This window comes from Sorex araneus, chromosome 4, assembly GCF_027595985.1.
Source record: "Sorex araneus isolate mSorAra2 chromosome 4, mSorAra2.pri, whole genome shotgun sequence".
NCBI lineage: Eukaryota > Metazoa > Chordata > Mammalia > Eulipotyphla > Soricidae > Sorex > Sorex araneus.
The window spans coordinates 26,292,255-26,315,672 of record NC_073305.1 but is presented as its reverse complement, the minus strand read 5'-3'; positions in this window follow the sequence as shown (position 1 = coordinate 26,315,672).

Sequence of the window (23,418 nt, the reverse complement as noted above, 5' to 3'; positions counted from 1 at the left end):
ACCCATTGAGCCCACCTGTTTAACTCCAGGATTAGGGCTATATGTTCATGCAATTCCAGTATTGTACATATAATGTTCTTAATTATCACTTCTTTTATTTGCTGTTAGGTCTGTAGCACTGTAGCATTGTCATCCCGTTGTTCATCGATTTGCTCCAGCGGGCACCAATAATGTTTAAATTGTGAGACTTCTTGTTACTGTTTTTGGCATATAGAATACACCACAGGTAACTTGCCAGGCTTTTCCATGGGGGCGGGATATTCTTGGTAGCTTGCCAGGCTTTCTGAGAGGGATGGAAGAATTTAACCCAGGTTGGCCGCGTGGAAGGCAAATGCCCTACCCATTGTGCTATCGCTCCAGTCCAATAAGCAATATAAAATAAATTATTGCGAACCTGCTATGGAGGAAGGCTGAAGGAGTGGTTGTGAAAAAGTGACATGGTGGCTGGATCGGTGCTAGAATACTGAATGCCTGTAATAAACATCGTGAACAGTTTTGTAAACCAAGGTGTTTAAATGAAGTGAGAAAACAAGTAAAACAGGTCAAATAGATATATCATCAAATTGGTACCAGTTGTTACAACTGGTTGTTAGGTCTAACTTTTAAAATATTAAGTGTACATCCATGTAGAAAATTTCTGAAAACTGTCAAGGTACTTAATGCGAATAATCCTTTGTGCTTTTGCTGTCTGTGTCATGACAGTTTGCCTCTGATGGCTTTTCCCCTCAGTCACTGACATTTTTTTTCATGTTCATTTTCTGAAATTTTCTATGAAAGAAAAATGAAAGCAGAAATGTCTAAATATCTTAGTTTGGTGACTACTATATTCTACTGAAATGTGGAGTCAACATCAATTTTTCAGAGAGTCCTTATTAGGTATAGGAACTATATGCTCTTTTGTTATTTATTTCTTTATTTAAAAGTTTTTTTTTAATTGAATCACTGTGAGATAGACCCTTGCAAAGCTATTCATGATTAAGTTTCAGTCATACAGTGTTCCAACACCCATCCCTCCACCAGTGTACATTTCCCAGCACCGTACCCCAGTTTCTCTCCCAGCACCTCCCATGCTCCAGCCTGTCTCAGTGGCAGGCACTTCTCTTTTTTTCTCTCTGTCTCTCTGTCTCTCTCTGTCTCTGTCTCTCTATCTCTGTCTCTCTCTGTCTCTCTCTCTCTCGATCCCCCCTTTCTTTTCTTTTTGGGTATTGTGGTTTGCAATACAGATACTGAAAGTTTATCAAGAACTACATACTCTTGACTAAATCAAATAACACAGCATATCAACAGATTTTACTCTGTTTATGTTCTCTTAATGCAATTACTGAATTTTTTCAAGGAATATACTTTTGGTTTTGAGGTCATTTCCTGGAACATGTACCCTGGTCTGCTAAAACCAAGGTGAGGTAATTTTATTTAAGAAATCTTTTAAAACTTCTGGGATTTACAAACAACTTGGAGAGAGAGATCTAAACTTGTAGCAAACACATTAATCATAAGGAGTATAAGGAAGGTTAGGTTCTCATGGTTTGTGAAGAGTGACATTCTATAATATTTTAAAGATATTATCTAGAAAACATGTAAAACCTTTCTCTGTTCATTTTATTTTGCATTGAATTTTACTTGGAAGCATGATAAAATAAAATAATTTTACTTGGTAGGGTGCTAAAATAAATAAACTGAAGAAATAAAAGGACCTGGATTGTCATTTACCCAAGAAATTCCTGGAGGAGAATTTCTTACCAGAGTTAGACCCCAAAAAATCTATATTAGAAAAAATTCTCTTATCGATATATTTTGATCTTTCTAGGTAGGTGTTATTATAAATAAAAGTCAATAATGGATTGACCTACATGGCACAGAAAGCAAAATTTTGGAAAGTAGTGATTGCTAATAGGAAACAGGTGCACAGTATATGCAGAAAATTTCACTGTTTTTCCTATTTTCTATCCTGGAAAATAGAAAATATCTGGTTTTTCCAAATACACTATAATTAACTGCCAGAAACAGTACTCTGATGACAAGGAAACTGCATAGATTTCAATATTTGTAATAGAGTATTATTCTGTCAATTATAATACATGATGTAAACAAATTAAATGAGCTGATCAGATTCGGTGCTGTATCTGGGATTAATTAGATACAGAGAACACCCAGGTGTTTTCAGGCTTGAAAATTAGTCTCTACCCAACTCTCGTGAGCAAATATCAGTTGGTATTAGAAAGAATAGGATTTAATTGCTAGATACAATATTTACAACTGTTTTATTTTATCTATCTATTTTTTCCCATGTGGTTTACAAAGTTGCTCACGACGATTCCTTACATTCAATATTCCAACTGCCATCTTTCCTCCTCCATTGTCTGCATTTTCCCCACCACTCCTAAGGACTGCCCCTAAAGAAGGCCCATAATAATTTATTTTATAGTGCTTGTTACCAATAAATAGCTAACGGAATGATAAAAATATAATTCCATATAAGAAAATTTGTGAAAATTGTTGTATCTTACCATAGGGACATAAGGTCCTTGTCTAAGGGTTTACTAGGCTACTGTTGCAAGTTAAGCCTTCTTATTGGTTGTGATTGGTTGGCTTCTGTGTTACATTCCCATCCAATCTGGTATACTACTACTGAGATGTCAAAGTTGTCAAGTTTGAAAATAATCAGAAAATCCAGAACATTTAATTGTGCAGTCTGGCCAGAGGCATGGTTGTGGTTTTGAGGGTGTGGGAGCAGCGACTGGAGCTTTCTTTCGATGGGAGCTGGTCCAATCACTTCCGAGACTTCCCCAGAAATCCCAGAAAGCCTGGAACAGGTATCTGAGAAAATTTTGTGTCAAATTGATCTCTTTTGAGAGTGTCTGAAACAAGGCTGGTAGATAAGCTTAGGGGGTAGAGCAGTGGGGTAGGGGCATGGCTGCCAGTTCTGGAAATAAGGGGAGGTAAGGGATTTACCACTGTTTTATTCACGGTAATTTATTTATTTTTTATTTTTTAAAAAATTTATTGAATCACCATAAGATAGTTACAAGCTTTCATGTTTGGATTAATCTCAGAACGATCAAACACCCATCGCTCCACCAGTGCACATTCCCCACCACCAATATCCTGAGTATACCCCCCTTTCCCACCCTCCCCCTGCCTCTATGGCAGACAATATTCCCCGTACTCTATCTACTTTGGGGCATTATAGCTTGCAACACAGACACTGAGAGGTCATCGTGTTTGGTCCATTATTGACTTTCAGCATGCATCTCCCATCCCAACTGGTTCCTCCAACCATAGTGATAGTGATCCCTTCTCTATCTCCATCTGTCTTCTCCCCTCCACTCATGAAGCAGTCTTCCAGCTATGGGGCAATCCCCCTGGCCCTTGTATCTACTTTCCTTGCGTGTCAGCCTCATGTGATGTTATTTTATACTGCACAAATGAATGCAGTCCTTCTATGTCTGTCCCTCTCTTTCTGACTCATTTCACTTAGCATGATACTCTCCATGTTTATTCATTTATAAGCAAATTTCATGACTTCATCTCTCCTAGAAGCTGCATAGTATACTATTGTGTAGATGTACCAAAGTTTCTTTAACCAGTCATCTGTTTTAGGGCACTCAGGTTGTTTCCATATTTTGGCTATTGTGAAGAGTGCTGCAATGAATATATAGGTAGTGATGTCATTTCTACTGTGCTTTTTTGCATCCTTGGAATATATTCCCAGAAGTGGTATCGCGGGGTCATATGGAAGCTCAATTTCTAGTTTTTGAAGGACTGTCCATATTGTTCTCCAGAAAGGCTGGACCAGTCGGCATTCCCACCAATAGTGAAGGAGCGTCCCTTTTTCCCCACATCCACACCAGCACTGGTTGCTTTTGTTCTTTGGAATGTGTGCCAGTCTCTTATTCACGGTAATTTACACAATCTTCAGAATTTGAAATTTTGTAATATAAAATAGGAGATTTATTAGTTAATTTAGGGAAGTACATAAAAAGTGATTCACGAACTCACCAATCACGAAGTCCCGTTAATCACCAATTTCTTGGGCGGGCTCAGTAACCTCTCATTTTGTCCTTTCCCTGAAATCTTAGAAGTCTATCTCAACTCTGCCCTCCCAAACAATGTCGCACTGGGGACTCTTTCAGGGTCAGGGGAATGAGATCCAGCTTGTTACTGGATTTAGCATATGAATACACCATGGGAAGCTTGCAAGGCTGTCCCATGTGGGCAGGAAACTCTCAGAAGATTGCCAGTTTCTCCCAGAGGGAGAAGTAGGCTACAAGATATTGCTTCTGGGAGCTCACTTTTAAGTCTCCGGATGTTGGCCATTGATGGGATTACACACACTTGTGTTCCTCTGCTGGTACCTTCATGCATGAGGCCTGTCCGAATGTGTGGAGAGGGGCCTCGAGCATGGCTGTAGCTAGGTTCCGGTGGTCTTCGGCTGCCGGGAGCTCTGCTCGGGGTGGGGAGGGAAGCTGGAGCCCATCCCTTCCAAGGGCCCCCAGGGAAGACAGCCAGGTGTGTGGTCAAGAAACTCTCTTGCACTCTCAAAAAGTGATATGTAATGAAAAGTTTGTGACTGGATGAGAATTTTAATTTCCTTTTAAAATCAGTTAAGATTGTGGCATTATGCAATTCTTTAATCAGAGAGACTTGTCCTGAAGAAATTCAATTCTTACAATGCTACCTAGTCAGGATACAGTTGCTTACTCAGACAGGCTGATAGAATAAATCGTAAAGAATGTAACCTAGCTCTACTATATTCATTACTAAATGCCGAACCAAACATTTATTGAGAGTCAGCTTGCTTATCTATTTAGAATAAATGAAGATTATACTATGGTATTAATGACAACACATATTAGATAAACATCACCACTACTGAAATAGTAAATAAATGTTTGATTATAGATTTTAATTACTTTCTTTCCTAGAGAGTTGGAATATTTGAAAATTTAGAACTTTTTCTTGGATAAGATTTTTGTGCATACTATTCAAGGATATTAGTTTTCTTTTTAAGCACAAAATTTTCCAAAACATGATCAAGGGTCTATTGGTTTTAAATTAATGTATATTTTCAAACACAGTTACCTCCTCTTGCACTTAAGAATATTTTAACAAAAAGGAAATTTTAAAGACTGTATAATCCCCAGGTCTGTGGAAATTGTCGATGATCCTCCCAGAACACATTCTCACTGGCACATCCTTCTCCCAGCAGCTGTGAGGTAATAGGTGTTCACAGGTAATTTCCCTTCCAGTGTAGCCCAAATGATGAGGCTGAAGCTAGGTGCCAGTTCAGACCACATCCAGCTTCATTCTGTGTCCTCTCCTTATCCTGGTCCCCTCACTCTTTTCCAGAGACTTCTCTTTTAATAAGTCATTAATTGAGAAATCCCGGTTCAGATGTTCTATGTAGGAACCCCAAATCTAGTTGATCTTGCATTAGTGAATGAGGAGCATGGCAGCAGGTGCCAGAGCAAATAAGATCTGTTCTTGTATAGCAGATAAGACCTTTCCCTGCATAGCAACCCAGTATGGAGTGTCTGGACACATTTGACAAAATCTCACCCAACCCCCTAAGACTTATCATCCACACTTAGAGAGTCATTCCTAACTGCAACATCAAGCCCTCATTGGGATTGGTCCGGGGCAAAGCAGAGTTGGAAAGTGATAGGTCAGTAATGCTAAACTTATGTGATTGGACCATCCTCTTAACCCAAGACCCTCTATAAAATATGAATGTGTTTTGGAATGAAGTGAACGGCAGTCAGCTGTCTCCTGAAGTGGTTTCTCCACGTGCCCATCATCCTTCGCCCCACGTCTGCCCATACCCAGTGCACAATGTGTCCGGGCACGTTGGGGACAAACTGTTCCCCGACAAGTGAACGGTATATGAGTGACGTAGTCATCCAGGTTGTCAGTGGATAACCTTTTCTAATAAACTTTTCGGACATGGGATGTAGCAAATATATGAAACAACACACACTACCCATACGGGAAGAGGTGTTCAAGTTCAAGATGGCAGAAGAGGAAGAAGGAGTGAATATGTGGTGGTGATCGGCTGGTTAATAGAAAATTCTAAGTTTGGGGAATTACCTAGTATGTATTCCATCCTGGCAGCTCCTCCACCATGAAATTACATTGCATAATATTTTCCTTCAGCTCTAAAAATAAGCTCCATTTATAAGCAAACTAACAAACCAAAAAAGCTATATGGAAATTAGGGTTACCAATAAAAAACATCGGTGTAATAGAACCCTTATAATATTTCCCTTTATTTCCTGGACTAACTGCCAGAATCCTCCAAACTGTGATGCCAAAATAAACAAACATCTCTTGCCTAGCTCAGTTATAGGGTCCTCTTAAGTGTGAACATACAAAGCACCCCAGGCATATGATGCTGAAGAAACAAATGTGGAGACTGTCGGGAGCTGAAAGATAACTGAAACACATTAGAATGACATCATTAGTGTGCACAGATGTGAAAAGATATTGAATTTATGAAACCAGAATTAGATGACTTCTATTGTCTTCATTATAATCACTGTCACTGTCATCCTGTTGCTCATCGATTTGCTCGAGCGGGCATCAGTAACATCTCCATTTTGAGACTCATTGTTACTGTTTTTGGCATATTGATAACACCATGGGTAGCTTGCCAGGCTCTGCTGAGTGGGCACAAATACTCTCAGTAGCGTGCTGGGCTCTCTGAGAGGGGCAGAAGAATCGAACATGGGTTGGCTGTGTGCAAGGCGAATGCCCTGCTGTTCTGCTATCGCTTAAGCCCCTTCATTATAATAAAAGAATAAATAGTTTCTGAGAAATTTTAAATGATACAGAAATAAAACATTCTGAGAAAGGGTAGGAGGATAAAATTGAGGTGCCTGCTATAAAGGTAATGGGACAGGAAAGAAGAAAAACTTTATGTTGCCCAGAGAAAATAGTCGTATGGATAATGACATTAGTCTGAATAATTTTATTCAGTGACAAATATTTTGGTTTGGAGCTACGATGACGTATGCCAAATATCAGAAGAGCATGGAATATCAGCTCAGTTAAGCAGACACCCTATATGCTTTATGCATTTCCACTTCTCCACATTCTCCATTGTGAAAATTAGAAAATAAGTACCTGAAAAAACAAATCACATGAGGGAAAGGAAGAAAGAAGGAAAGAAAGAAAGAAAGAAAGAAAGAAAGAAAGAAAGAAAGAAAGAAAGAAAAAAGAAAGAAAGAAAGAAAGAAAGAAAGAAAGAAAGAAAGAAAGAAAGAAAGAAAGAAAGAAAGAAAGAAAGAAAGAAAGAAAGAAAAAAAGAAAGAAAGAAAGAAAGAAAGAAAGAAAGAAATTATGTCCAAAAAAACAATTGTCCTAGTTCAGATTTTTCATATTTGGAGAGTTTTCATCCTTCAACTAACCTTCTGCCCTGCACCAACATCCCAAATATGTTTTAAGCTTAGAAAGAACACTTTTTTTGGAGAAAGTGTATTTTGGCACTTGGGGGAAGGGTCAGAGAGGCTATTCTCAACATGCCAGGAGGAGGCCTTTTCCATAAGTGTCACTTCAATCTCAGAAATAGCAAATTAATGCAGCAGAGGTGGGGGGGAAGATGTGGCAAAACTGTTCCCATCATTTCAGGAAGATAGTTTATTTTCATTTCATGTAGGGAAGGCCTGAGATCTTTGTTCTTTACTTTGTTCTTCCATAAGTGAAGCAGCAATCATAGTCCCTCCCCCACTCTTTATTACCTAATTTACTGGTGGGGGATGGGATATCAGACAAGTGTCCATTGATCTGTAATCATTCCCCTCTCCATTAGAAACTCACCTTTTACCTTCACAGTCAACATGAGGTTACCTGTTGACACTGAGCTAAGGGCTCCTGATATAAGGGACTCCATCCTTTTTCCTCTCCTAGTCTGTCTGCAGAAAAGGAACCCCACTGTATTGTTCCAAAGGTTAAATGTAACCCATTAACAAGTACAGCTCATATACACACTGTTCCACTCCTAAAATCACTGTCCTCCACAATGATTGTCTTCCACACTCACACGCCAATTGCTCCCCGTAAACCAGTCTAACCATTACATAGTTTATTTTGCTTCTGTAACTCGCTTTGTTGATCACAGTTCCTGTAGGCCCTTATCCATTGCATCCATTGTCTGATTTTTCCAGATTTTGGCTATTGTAAGCAGTGCTGCAATGAACATACAAATGCAGATATTATTTCTATTATACCTTTTTGCCTCTCCGGGATATATTCCCAGAAGTGCTATTGCTGGGTCAAATGGGAGCTCAATTTCTAAATTTTTGAGAATTGTCCATATTGTTTTCCAAAAGGGCTGAACCAGTCGGCATTCCCACCAGCAGTGAAGAAGAGTCCCTTTCTCCCCACATCCGTGCCAACACCAGATGCTTTTGTTTTTTTGGATGTGGGCCAGTCTCTGTGGTGTGAGATGATATCTCATTGTTGGTTTGATCTGCATCTCTGTGATTTTTGCCTTTATAAATTCATCCCTTACTGTTCTCAGGACTGTGAATTCTTTAGGGTGCTAGTCTGCTCATGGTGCCTGGTTTCTGTAATAAATTTCTAATTTGACCTCTCTGAGTGGCACTCATCTGTGTCTCACCAAACTCCCTTACAACAGTCATGCGCAGTCTCCCTTCACCATCACTCCCCCGTTTCCTTAATTCAGGATCAGTATCCCAGGTTTATTTATTGAGCCTCAAAGGAACCCAGATAGAATGTGAAGATTTTTCCCTCATTCTCCATCACACTCTACAGAGGAAGCATAGTTGAGGGCTGTGGGACCTGATGTCTTTCTGCTGGGCCTCTTAAGAAACTAGCCTGAACTCGGGAGTTTCAACCTAAAGCCAAATGCCTCTTCTGCTCCTACAACACTGAGTTCTGTTCATGATTTAATTACTTAGACAGGCCCACATCCCCATTCTTCAGGCACAAATTTGACACTCACTTTTCAGTCTCACATCCCTTTAAAACAACCACGATTTACTGAGTCTATCCACCCCCTGATGTTTGTGGTCCCCATTTCTAACTCCAGCTCTCATTTACCAGAAATCATTCATGGGTTCCTGTTTTATTTGTGTGCCTGAAGTTTATTGCTTTGCATGCTAAGTAGAAAACTGAGTTGTGTTTCAATGTGTTGTTTCCCTTATTAGTGACTGTTGGCCTGCATTTTATTATTATTATTATTATTATTTTGTTTTTTTTTTACTCCTACATCATTTTTCCCATCATAAATATTTCAGTGGCTGGACACCTAATGAGACAGCTATCTCTGACTTCCCAGGCTTGGATTTTTCAATTAAAAGAAAGTTGAAAAGAGAAAGAAGAAAGCAAGTAAGTAATTAAGCAGCAACAGGGACTTGGCAGAAGTAGTTAAACGAGTTATTTAATGAAGCAGTTTGGATCAAGGAGCTCTTACTACCTCTAAAATGCTAGTGGGGCATCTTCTTACCCTCTAAGTTACACTTTGAGAAAGGGCCTGGAAGATCCACAGAACTTGGGGGGAACAAAAGGGAGTGTGTGTTATAAACAGTATAAACAGTTTGTAGTGATTTGTCACCCACAGGAAGAGTGTTTCTGGGAAGGGGGTTGTTCTGGAATTTCCAACATTCCCAGTGAGGCCACATGACAGAGAGGAACTTTCTTTAAAAAGCAGCCAGGGGCCGGAGGGAGGGTGGGTTAGTAGAGGGGCTTCGAAATCTAAAGAAAATAGAAATGATTAAAGAGAGAATCTAGAACTTTACATTTTTAATGTGTAATAGTTCCCTTTCAAGAAACAAAAATTCAAATGCATTATTTCATTCTCTGACCACCTGCTGGCTAGATTTAACATCTGAGCCACGAGTTTAAATTGGAACGTTCATATTAAATAACGTGAATGGAGGAGACACATGAAGAGTCAATGGGATGGGGAGCAGAGATAGCACATTTAGGTAAGTTGGACCTGCATAGGGAACCAATGGGTCCCTGTCTTAGCCTTCTCATCAGGAGCTCTCTTGAGTGACCTCTCCTGAATCATGTTTGTGAGGAACTGGCCCAGGACAGACCACAGGAATCTATTTAGCTTTCTTAAGACTCTTTTTACAGGAGCCCGCATTCTAGAATAACTTGTCTATCTGTCCCTGAGCAAGGAATTTGGATACAGGCACCCTGGGTCGCAAGAAGGGTGGTGGTCAGACCAGATAACCAGACCCATATCACACGACCGATATCACAAGACCCAGGACTACCCCCAGAACTGGGACTTTCCTGAATATTGACGTGACTACTGATCTCGAAAGCCATAGGCTAAGGAGTGATGTCCTTTTAAATTGATTGGCTAATCCAGAATCTGGAAAAAACCCGAATGCCCCAGAACGGATGACTGGTTGAGGAAACTTTGGTACATCTATACAATGGAATACTATGCAGCTGTTAGAAAAAAGGAGGTCAAGAATTTTGTAGTCAAGTGGATGGGCATGAAAAGTTTCATGCTGAGTGAAATGAGTCAGAAAGAGAGAGACAGACATAGAAAGATTGCACTCATCTATGGTATATAGAATAACAGAGTGGGAGACTAACACCCAAGAACTGTAGAAATAAGTACCAGGAGGTTGACTCCATGGCTTCGAGGCTGGCCTCACGTTCCGGGGAAAGGTCAACTCAGAGAAGCGATCACCAACTACATTGTAGTCGAAGGCCATGTGGGGGAAGGGAGTTGCGGGCTGAATGAGGGCTAGAGACTGAGCACAGCGGCCACTCAACACCTTTATTGCAAACCACAACAGCTAATTAGAGAGAGAAAACAGAAGGGAATGCCTTGCCACAGTGGCAGGGTGGGGTGGGGGGGAGATGGGATTGGGGAGGGTGGGAGGGACACTGGGTTTACGGGTGGTGGAGAATGGGCACTGGTGAAGGGATGGGTTCCCAAACTTTGTATGAGGGAAGTATAAGCACAAAAGTGTATAAATCTGTAACTGTACCCTCACGGTGATTCTCTAATTAAAAATAAATAAATTTAAAAAAAAAATAAAAAAAAATAAATTGATTGGCTAAGAAAGTTTGTAATATTATAAATCTATTGGCTATGAAATGTGCGGGCTCTGCTGTAACGGCCGGGAAAAGCCTATATAAGATCTCCTTTGGGGAAGCTCAGGGTCTTTGCCCAACCTGCAGGATGTGCGTGTCCGCATAGGTGGCTGGACCATGGCTAGCCAGTCTTACAATAAACTCTGCTTGCTGTTTGCAGTCTCTGGAGTCTCTTTGTCGTTATAGGGAGAATTCAATCTGCGCCGTAACAATGTTAAGTTTCAATGTCAGAGAAATAATTTCTTCTGCCCCATCCATCATCCATCGGAGCTGAACCTTACTAACTTAAGGCCTTCGGAAGTGAGTGGGGTGTTGGTAAGTCTTCCCACTAGCAGGGTTTCTCATGGATGATATACCAGTTTTGTGTATTGCTTTGTGTTGGATCAGTCTGTGTGTGCACAAGTGTATAGCAGGATTGCCTAGAAGAAAAAGAGGCATCTTGGAAAAAATACAGAGAGTAATAGAAACAGAGGAGGATATGATGGGAGTAGGTAAGAGTGACCTCAGCTTCCCAAAAGCAAAGCAAATATTAGTTATGAAATAAGTGGGTATTGTCCTTAAGGAACTGAACTCCGTTCAGCACCAGCAATGTAGTTAATATAAAAAACCAAAACTTCCTTGTAGGTCTGAAAGCAGGGGGATATATCTAGAAAAGAGAAGAAAAATGTAAAAAGGGAAGTGTTTTCAGGGAAACAAAACATCTGCACAGGGGGAGAAAGTAGAAATAGCAATAGTATTAAGCCACGTCTGGGAGATAGGGAACTTGGGGTGATGTCTGCCAACTACAAGACATTTGTATGTTCTCCAGGAAGAGAGATACTATGGAGAGAGGTGACCACTTATTCCAGATTCCACTAGCTGGTGAAGACAAGCATATTAGTTTAGTTTTTCTTGAGTAAATCCCAAGAATGGATTGAACTGTGCCTTCCCACGTCCAGTGAATATCATAGATAAGATGGAGCCAGAGACTCATGTGCCCACACACATGATGAAGGCTGTGGAGTTCCTTAGAAAGCACCCAGAAATCTTCCCATGTGACTTTGTTTCCTTTGACCTTTGAAAATAAATTCAAGGAAGGCTTTGTTTTCCCCACATTGAAGATGAAAAGACTTAGAAAGAGAAATGAACTTGCTAGTTAGTCCAAAGTTACACAATCTTGGCAGTCAAACATGCCAACGGTAGTGACTACTGACTGTTTTTAAAAATCATTTGTTCCGCACTAAATGGCTGCCCAGGATAGTTCAGCCAGGAATGGACAGCACTTGTTCTATCTTTGAGAAAGGAGAACAAAGAAAGAAATGTGTCAGCTGGGTCTAAATATTCCAGGAAGGCTCTCCCAAGTTTGTGTGCTGCCTGGCTGACAGAGGCGCTTCTGGTTTTGAAGAGGGGCATTTCCAATCTATTTATTTGGTATGGAAAAGCACACCTTTAACTTGGTAACTAAATCTCTCAGAAAACTGCTAAAGTGCTTATGGAGATTCCTTTCTGAATATTCTATTGATGTGAGCCTCAAACCTTTACCTACTTTCTGAGTTTTCTTTGTAGTTGTGTCATTGCTACCAAGTCAGTATTTTTCATTCAAACCTGTATTCTTTCATTAAGTGGAATTTGATAGCCCTCATTATACTTCAAGACCCTTTTAAAATGCCAGTTCCTTCATTAAATCTTCATTTTTACCTCAAGGTAGAATATGCTCCCTACTCTCTAAACTCTGTGTTTTGTGTTTCTAAAAACGTTAATGAAGAACCAACATTTTCTTTCCCCAATTCATTGCAAACTGGTACATTTATAGCATAATAAACATTAAGCACTCACAAGATATAATGTTATATAATAATTACAACTCCAACTTTTAATATTAGGTTTAGTCATTCAAGAACCCTGAATACGTGGGATGTTGCAGTAATATGAAGTGCCATTAACGTTTTTCCACAGTTCCTCTCCATCTCTCCATTTCTGGACTTTCATCTTGAGCAGACGGCAAATATGTTTGAAACTGACCTGAATCTTCTGACCACATTCCAAGTACCTTATGGAACTCCATGATTCATATGTATGGTTGATTGATATATTTAATTTGATATAATCTAATGGTTTCATCTTGGTTAAAGCACTGAAGAGTAGCAAAGTATCTTAGACATATTTTTATACCAAACTTAATCCAGTATACTCCATGGCAACCAATTATGTGGAATGATTAAATTAATGAAAGGCTGATAAAGATGAACAAGTGACTTCAATTCCCTGGAGTTTTTTTTTTCAGTCTCACACTAACTGTGAACTACATTACAAATTTATCCTTTCTATTGACTTGATTTTCTTTTCTAATCTGCTGTCTAAATTAGTTTCTTGATGTGTCTTTATTTCCACCACTCCTAGCCATTTTTAATAATTATGCCTCTAATGAAAATGGAAAATGTGGTCAATTAAATCTAGTTTCTAATTTTTATTAAAACTGGAAGGCTGTTAGATGTTTGTATCAAGTTAGGAATAGTATTTTCTTAGTTTTAAACCTTGTATATTCAACTTTTATGTTTCTTGACTAATACTTTTAGATACAGTTCTATTATAATATATTACTTATATTTTCATATTCTACACAAGTGCTGATAAAAAACCTATTCTAGGCATTGTGATGACAATAGTCTGAATGGTAGAGTTTTTTGTATAAAATGTGTAAGTACCACAACATCCACCAGAGTATCCACTTTTCTCCACCATTGTCCCAATATCTCATCTCTCCCCATCAGCTCCCTATTGAAGACCAGTTCTCAATTTCTATTGCCTCTGGCCAGTACTTTCCTACTATGTTTCTTTATATCCTACTTATGAGATAGACAATTTTGTGTCTGTTCCTCTCCTGACTAACTTCACTCAGTAGGACACTCTTCATATTCGTCTATATAGTAGCAAATTGGAATATAAGCCACTCCCCTGTGGTATACAAAGAGGCAAAACACAGTGACAGAAAACAAAGGAAATTAAACTCAAGGACTCAAACCACAGAGCTGAGTTTACCAAAAGAGGAGGGGGGAGGATGATTAAAAAGGAAAGCAGACCTAATACACTGTGGTGAAGAGGTATTGGTTCTTTGGTGCTTCTTGTGGTGTGGTAACATATATTTGAAGTGGTATGAAACCATACATGCACAACTCTATGTATTTGAAAGGGAGCAATAGTGGAGAAGGAGAAAGAAAAATGTAGGAGAAGAGGGGAAGGAAAGGAGAGAAGAAATGAGAAATAAAGAAGCAAAAGGATGAAAAGATGAAGACCGTCTTCATCTAGATGAAGTCTAGATTTTTATGCCTTGTTCATACAATATAGAAATCAGATTAAATGTCAGAGCCAATTCAATCTACTGATAAATACTGCCATTTCTCCAGTATAAGCTCATTTACCACCTATATTATGCCAATTAATAAGCCAGTGAAACTACTTCACTCTATCACTGTCATTCCGTTGTTCATTGATTTATTCGAGTGGGCGCCAGTAACATCTCCATTTGTCCCAGCCGTGAGATTTTAGCAGCCTCTTCTTACTTGTCTTTCCCAAGGATTGGAGTCTCTTTAGGGCCAGGGGAATAAGACCTGTTATTGTTACTGTACTTGGCATGTTGAATTCGCCACGGGGAGCCTGCCAGGCTCTTCTGTGCGGACGGAATGCTCTCAGTATCTTGCTGGGCTCTCAGAGAGGCATACATATATTTCCCTTTATGATGATGTGTCACGCAGCTGCTTGCGGCTGCACGGTCCAGGAATATGTTCACTCATGCGTGAGGCTCTGCCCGAGTGTATGGAAAGTGCCCTGTAGTGTGGAGGTGGTTGGTTAGTGGAGGTCGGCTGCTGGGCTGGGCTGGGTCCCTTGGGGCGGGGAAGGCTCTCATCTGGTCCCCTCTGGGGCACCCCGAGTGAAAACAGCCTGGTGCAAAGAATGGGTGGCATAGTTATGGGGACCTAATTTTTATGCTCCCTTCTGGGAGAAGCAGACATGAGTTCTGGACGGTGGCCAATGAGATTATCTGGCACCGGCAGGAGGTGGCTTATGGGTGTGACCCCTGGCTCGAGGGAGATTGGGAGAAGCAGACAGAGGATTTCTGCTCTTGTAGAAACCAGAGTCCAAGATCACAAAGTTCCACATTACTGTGAATCTCTTTATGGTAGTTAAAAATGCTCTAGTGCTGATCACAAATAGAATAGAATTCCTAAATGCAGCTTTTTGATAGGATTAAAGTAGATTTCTTTCAGTAGGATTTTTTTCTGGGGAACTGACAGCACTGATATTATACCTGAAATACACACCTAATATTTGGTTTCATATTCTGAAGAATTTTTAAATGGACAATTATCACTATAAATTTTGGTTAATTTAAATTAAAAGGTATCACAAAAGTTAAATGTTTGTGTTGTATAAACCTAAATTTCAACATTATTGTCATTGAATTATAAAAGTTAATTTAGGAAGAAATTCAATTATAAAGCAATGATGATTTAAAACCAGGATTGATTTTCTGTTGTTTCTGAATTTTGAAAGCTTGTTCTTTCATTTGCCCTCAAGTGATTCAAATTGTTGTAGCTTATGGTAGTTTATTTGTCTTCAAATTATTGAATTCTTGAGCTTTGCTTTGGGGAATTGTTGTTGATTTTCTATTGGAACTATCCTCTTAGAATTTTCCTCTACTAAAACTTGATTTCATTGGAGCAAAAGAAAAATCTGCAATGATGTTGAGAATGTTTCTTAATTTGGCTGTTTTTATTCTATCATTAATCAAATATTATGTGCTTCAAAATCATCTTTTATTCTCAATTATCTATTTAAGTCAGTATGAATTCCTTCCCCTGAGATAGAAGATAATTATTTCTGCTTTATCATTAAGGAAAATGAGACAGAGACATATTAAATACTCTATGAAAATGAAAATGAAGGATAGTGGTCTAATCCATAACATCACTTAATGTATGTGATTTTGTCAAACTTACTTTAAAATAAAGACTAGAAATATCTCTCTAGCAATTTTGTACATGGTATAATCTTCCGCATTATCCATGTTTAATGTTCTACAACCTGTACTTTAAAGTTTACAGAGTGAGTGAGAAAAATTTAAGATAAAAAAACTTGATAGAATTCCACATCTAGTCCATTAAGCTCATGCTATAGCTTTTTTTTTTTCAGAAAAGAATTGTTAGGAGAATATATTTGATTTATGTATTCTGAATTCACTATTCCTAAAATTGCATAGTGGCAAAATCAGTTGTTGAAAAAGATATATCTGGTATGTGGTTTGAAATACAGTTTGTCAAAATCACATTCTATTTCCTTAATAGTATATAATACAGTTTCATGTGTTTATTTAACCTAAGGAAATGCTCTGAAATATATGATGATATCTTTTGGTATCTAGCTTTTTTTTTAGAGACAGTAGTAGTAGTAGTAGTAGTAGTAGTAGTAGTTGTTGTTGTTGTTGTTGTTGTTGTTGTTGTTGTTTTGGTCACACTCGGAAATACTCAGTACTTACTCCTGAATCTATGCTCAGGTATCACACCAGGCAGTGACCAGAGGACCGTATAGGATGTTGGAAACTGAACTGAGGCCAGCTGTGTGCAAGTCAACCCACTATGCTATTGCTCCAACACTAAAGAGTAGTAGTTTTTTTTTTTTAATTTTTTATTGAGTCACCATGTGGAAAGTTACAAAGTTTTCAGGTTTAAATCTCAGTTACACAATGCTCGAATACCCATCCCTTCACCAGTGCTCATATTCCACCACCAAGAATCCCAGTTGCTATAGCTTTTTTAAAATATTAAATTTGGGACACACTGTCAACTTATATAGGGACAAAATGACAGTAATTCTCATTGATGATGAGGTTATTCTTTTGCTATTACACATCATTTTTAAATAGAGGAGAAATGAAAATTCGATGAATTTTCAAATTTCCACTTTGTAGTATAAGATGCTATTTTAAATTCCCAAGTCCACTATAAGACTGCAAGGAATTTACAGATACTCTTTCAAATTATTATCTTTTTAAGAAAGAAGATATATCAGATCCACTGTCAGACTTGGAAATGAGATATCAAGAGTGAAAATGAGTGGTACATGAGCTGCTAAAAGATCTAAAGTATAGTCTAATTCTGAAACTACTAAATAATTGATTTAGGGATGTCTTTATGAGAGGCCAATGTCAAAAATAACTTCAAGAAATATGATGATAATATTAGTTAGAATTGAATTAATTTCCCAAAGAAAGAAGAGCCCCATTTTGTCAATGTGCAGTAATTTTGTCTTCTCATAAAAGTTTTACTGCAGTAAAAAGTGTGTATATCATTTCTAATATCCAACTTTTGCCCAAAAGCTGAATATGTATTTCCCATTTTATGCAATTGTTCCTATGCAGAATGTCCTGGACAACTTGTCAATGTACTGAATTTTTTATTCCTCCTACATTTTTCCACAGTATAAATTATGCATGTTATGGCTGATATTAATTATTTGTCCAAGAATTGCATAAATATTTCTTACATTATGCATTTGTCCTGAGTCATGAGGTTATTTGTGAAATATATACACCTAATGTGCCCATAGTACACATTGATTATGGGTGCAGACTGGAAGGAACACTAAGTAATAACAAGTGAATGATACTGAGAATAAACTCTAGAGATCTTGAGAAACTCAAGATTTTTAGGAATGATTTTACACTTCACCATGACCTAGTCTTTTAATTTGGATATCTCCTTAATAAACACTGTTCTTAATTTCTCTCTTAATTTGCATCTATGTGGCTATTTCCATGGCCCTCAGTTTCAATAATTACCAATGACGAGAATAAAATACTTTTTTGTGCTAGGCATTCACCTTCTTGAAACATCATCTTAATGGGGACAGGAAAGAGCCTATGGCAAAGGAATTCCTAGGAATCAATAAAACCAATAGGGCCAAGGCTGCAAACACAGGAGCCAAGGCCTGATAAGACCCTCACCTAGAGTCATCAGAGGACCCAGAGAAGGTTGGACTCCCCTCAGAGAGCAGTTCCAGCAGAAATAAAAGGCCAGGAAAAGAATTTCAAAGACAACCATTGACCAATCACAGCTCCACCCCCTTGGTCAATCACCCTAGCAAGGAACTCTTAGCTAGGTAGAAGCCCCATGCGGGGTGGTGGAAGGTTGGGAAAACGCTATAAAAGTCACCTTGAATTAAGGAAGTGCACACATATGATGCCCTGAACCTATGTGCTGCTTGTTTCCACATGGCCTAGCACATGCAGTCCCCGAGCACATGTGTTGCCCGTATCTCCCCCTCTTAGGATGTGTACTTTCATGCCTTCATGTCTAATGCTGGGATGTGTGCAGGGGTGTTCTCTCTTGAGCCTGTTACTCTCTCTCTCACATTCTCTCCCTTCTTCCTTCATAAAAACCTCAAAATAAAATCTGCTTGTACTTTACTACTACTACTCTACACCTGAAATTCCTTTGCGAGAAAGAAGAGGAACCTATGAATCCCGGGTAAGGCCTCAGGCTGACTTTACAGACTCTATGATAGACCTACCCTTCTCTGCTGGTCCTGGGGTGGCAGAGGCTGAAGGGAGAAAGTGACCTCTCTCCTCTCTGCCTAACCTGAGCCACCTGTGGGGGCCCACCGACTTCAATCTGAAGACTTTGTTTTATATTTCTGACATTTTTGGTTTTCTATGTGTAGTTGATCCTGCTTCTAAAAAGTAGTTTACATTATGTAATAAATTGTATATAATAAATTGTTCAAGATGTATTTCTTATATGTAAAGAGTTTCACGACACAAGGAACATTTTAATAGTCTCCAGAATACATAGAACTCAATCATAATCATGATACACAAAGAAAACTTACATAGTTGTATCAGATAGATTTTTATCATTGTCCCATTTTATCTGGTAATTTTTAAATAGGTCTGGTCATAATGTGAAGAGAAGAGCATATTTGATAACTGAGATAATAATTTAAATGGTTGAATTTAGTCACAACAATATTATTATGCATAATGTTTAGCAGTTGGCAAATATTTATCTGGAAAATATCCATTGAATAATAGACAAAATAAAAATTAATGTATTAAAATTATTCTTATTTGCCAAATCAACCAAAATCAATAATAAATGAATTAAACATGTATACATCCTTTATCTGATTGCTTTGTCTAAAATTATTCATTATTTATTACTAGCTAACTAAACTTCACACACATGTACACACACAAATACACACACAATAACTGACGAAGCCATTTTTCTGCAGTTTTGACTCTATGTAGGATATATATGTATACACACATGCACAAAACACATGCACACATACACACATAGAAAAAATTTACACCATCCTGTCATCACATGTGTAGAAAAATAACCTAAATTAGTATTCCTATTTAATAGGAATCCATATATCAGGGTTAACTCTAGGCCTATAATTCCTCTGAAGCAACAGTGATATGCAACTCTATTACCATTAGTATTTTTGGTTTTCTGGTTTGGGGGCCACACCTGGCATGCTCAGGAATTACTCCTGGCTCTGTACTTTGGGATTACTCCAGTGGTGCTTGGAGGAACCATATATGTTGTCAAGGATTGAACCCAGGTCAGCTGCATGCAAGGCAAATGCCCTACCTGCTATACTATATCTCCAGACCCTGTACTGGCTTAAATTTCTGCAAAATGTATTGAAACAGGGGCTAGAGCAATATAGCACAGCGGTTAGGGCATCTGCCTTGCATGCGGCCAACCTGGGTTCGATTCCTCTGTGTCCCTCTTGGAGAGCCTGGCAAGCTACCCGTGGCATATTCCATATGCCAAAAACAGTAACAACAAGTCTTACAATGGAGACGTTTCTGGTGCCTGCTCGAGCAAATAGATGGACAACAGGACAGTGCTACACAGTGCAGTGCAGTTTAGAAACAGAAGTGATACATATGATTGGCTATAAAATGAACACTAACACCAGCTCTCTTGTATCAAATTAATAACAATACTTACCTCATGTTGGAGAATACCAATTATAGCAAGTATCACCTTCTTTCCAAAGACACTAGGTACACTAACACCAACTTTTTTCTATCAATACATCATGTTGGGTAACTATCGATACTGAATATGGGAAGTATTGCCTTCTCTATGGAGGGAACACTCATTACATTTTTTTTAGGTGAGAAGACCAAATTAAAATTTCTCTCTCAGTAGTGAAAACTGTTCTATTTTACATCACCATGTTCCAGGAAGATTCATTACAACAAACTCAACATTTTATAGTTCATCAATATCTGCTAGTCTTCCCTTCTTGCCCAAAGAGCAGATTTTTTATAATCCATAATAGTTTATACCACTCCTTGATCTTGTCTATAAATTTGATGTTAAAGTCAAGTAGTTGAAAGTGTATTCATAAGTGGCTGTTTTTCAGCAGGAAAATCTGTTTTTAATTATAATAGTTTAATATTAATAGGAGTGGTCTAGAGGTCATGGATTTTATTTGCCATTTTAAGAATAAACATGTGTAAAGAAGAAAATTAAAACACTAATATTTCTATCCCAAGAAAAGCTTGAAAATATGCATTTCCCTCTGTATAATATTCATTTTTTTTTAATTTAATGGTTTCACTTGGAGGATTTGAAGAAGGGGAGAGAGAAAGAAACAATCTCGAGTGAGAAGGTGGTATATATTAATTTTCATCTGTGCATAACTTAATATTTTAATATTTATAATCTTTAATTACTAATATACATTCAATATCTTATTATGCAAATAATCTAATTATAGACAAGTTGTTGGGATGGGCTTATAACCTAGATAAAATTCTTACTGCATAATTTTTTTTAGTCTTTTAAAAATTAATTTTAATTAAAATGCAGACTTACAGAGTTGTTCACTATACAGTTGTTTCAAGCATTTAGTGTACCAACACCACTAACATGGTTTTCCCTCCACTAGTATCCTCGGTTTCCCTCCAATTTTCAACCTACCCCCTTAGGCACATAACAAATTTACTTTGTATTGCTTATTCAAACAAAACTTTAGAAATGGCTAATGGAATGATCAGAAAATAAACCAATAAGAATGAATTTGTGATTGCTATATGATGTGGTCTATGAAATAATAAAATTAAAACTATTGAATACAATATAATAAAATGAATATTCTCATTTACATGTATAAATTTCAATTCTGGAGTCTAAAGTATATAACATTAAATTTTATACTTAGACCTTTTTATGGTAATAATCATGTCACAACTATCACTAATAAAACTTCTAAAGCAATTCCGTTTTATTTTATTTTATTTTATTTTTTGGTTGGTATATCTCTATGGTAACAATTCCATTTTAAAGTGACTCTAATATATTTTGGGGTTTACATGGAATCAGTAAGGCCTACGTATGTAAAATTTTCCACTACACTTCATATAAATACTGTGGTTTACAAAGTTACTCATGATGAACTGTTACAGACATTCAATATTCCAACACTAGTCCCACCACCATTGTCACTTACCCAACGTCATTGTCTCCAATTTCCCAAACCATCCCTTAAACCTACCCCCATAGCAGGCCCTCAATAATTTATTTTATATTTCTTGTTATCAATAATTTGCTAACATAATGATCAAAAATGTTTTCTTAGAAGATATTCATCATCATCATCATCATCCCATTGATCATCGATTTTCTCAAGCGAGCTTAGTAACATCTCCATTCATCCTTCTAATTTACACAAATTAGAAGATAATATGTGTAAATTATTGTATCTAATCATGGATACATTAAGTCCTTGTATGAGAAATTACTAAGATGTGGTTACAGGTTAAGCCCTCTGTATCTATGTTTTGTTAATCAAAATTGGCTACCTTCTACTTTACATCTCATCAAATCTGGTGTGCTCCTACTGGTTTACTAGTACTGTAGAGTTTGAAATGTCGTTCTCATTTGCAGCTGCCTTCTCCAAGTCCCGAATTTCTAAGGGGGTGGTAAAGCTAGAGTTAAATTTTTAACTGGGTGGTGGCTTTGGCATGTGTACAGTATAGGGGATGTGGTGGGGTAGTCCATCCCAACTCTGAGAAAACCTGAAGGTTTCAGTCACAAAACCTGTATTTCTGAAATTTTCAACAGATTCATTTTTGGGCAAGGTCCAATCCTGAGACAGTGGAGTCTGGCCAGAGGCATGGCAGCAATTTTGGAGTGTGGAAGCAAGTAGCTGCTGGGATTTTGGGAAAGCTGTTTGCTGACCTGCCCCCCTCTGAAGTGCTCTTGATGTCTTGGTCACACTCGAGTGTCTGAAGAAATTTTGGAGTTTTATTGATCTCTTTTGAGATTTATTTATGAGTCTCTGGAGCAAAACCAGTATGAGCTTACACGTTTGCTTTGGTCTTTTTACCCGTAAATCCAGAGAATGAAGTGTAGAGAGTAAAGAGTTATGAAGGCTAAATGAGAATTTATGTAAAACACACAGGCAGGTTAGTCTTCAGTATCTATTTGATAATATTAGTTGTTGTCAATAACTACCTGCATTAGAATTTCTTTGGTTTTGGGGCCACACCCAGTGGTGGTCAGGGTTTACTCCTGGATCTGTGTTCAGGGATCACTCTTGGTGGGACTCAGAGGACCATAAGAGGTTCTGGGATCAAACTTGGATCAGTCACGTTTGAATGTAAATGCCCTACACACGGTACTATTTCTCTGGCTCTATATTAGAACATATAATGTCAATATTTATGAGATAGTCAACGGAGGTCGGAACTCCAGATTCTCTTACTTGAGTGAAACATGATATTCCAAGCATAGCTCTTTCGATTCCTCTTTGGGAGACCTGACTAGCATTCTCAATCTGTTTGCTTAGGGCCCAGGTCTCTGAGGCATATGTTAGTGCAGGAAGAACGGTGGAGTCAAAAAGATGTGCCTGGAGCCTCAACAACCTACCGAGAATTAGGGACGCTGCCACATTTGCTAAGGTGTTGAAAATCAGATGGGCCGGACATGTAATGTGATTTGGAGACGACTGCTAGACTAGAGCCATTACCGACTGGATTCCATAAGATGTCAAAAGAACGCCTGGCCGCCCACCTACGAGATAGTCAGACTTCTTCGTCAAGACCCTGAACAAATGGTTTGATGCTCTTTGTGTTCCTGGAGCGAGCAGATGCCATTGGGCTACACTAGCACAGGACAGGGATGAATAGAGATGTTACTGGCACCTGCTCGAGCAAATCGATGAGCAATGGGATGACAAGTGATAAAAGTGATTTCTAAGAATTTATTATTAAGGGGCCGGAGCGATAGCATAGCGGGTAGGGCATTTGCCTTGCACGCGGCCGACCCAGGT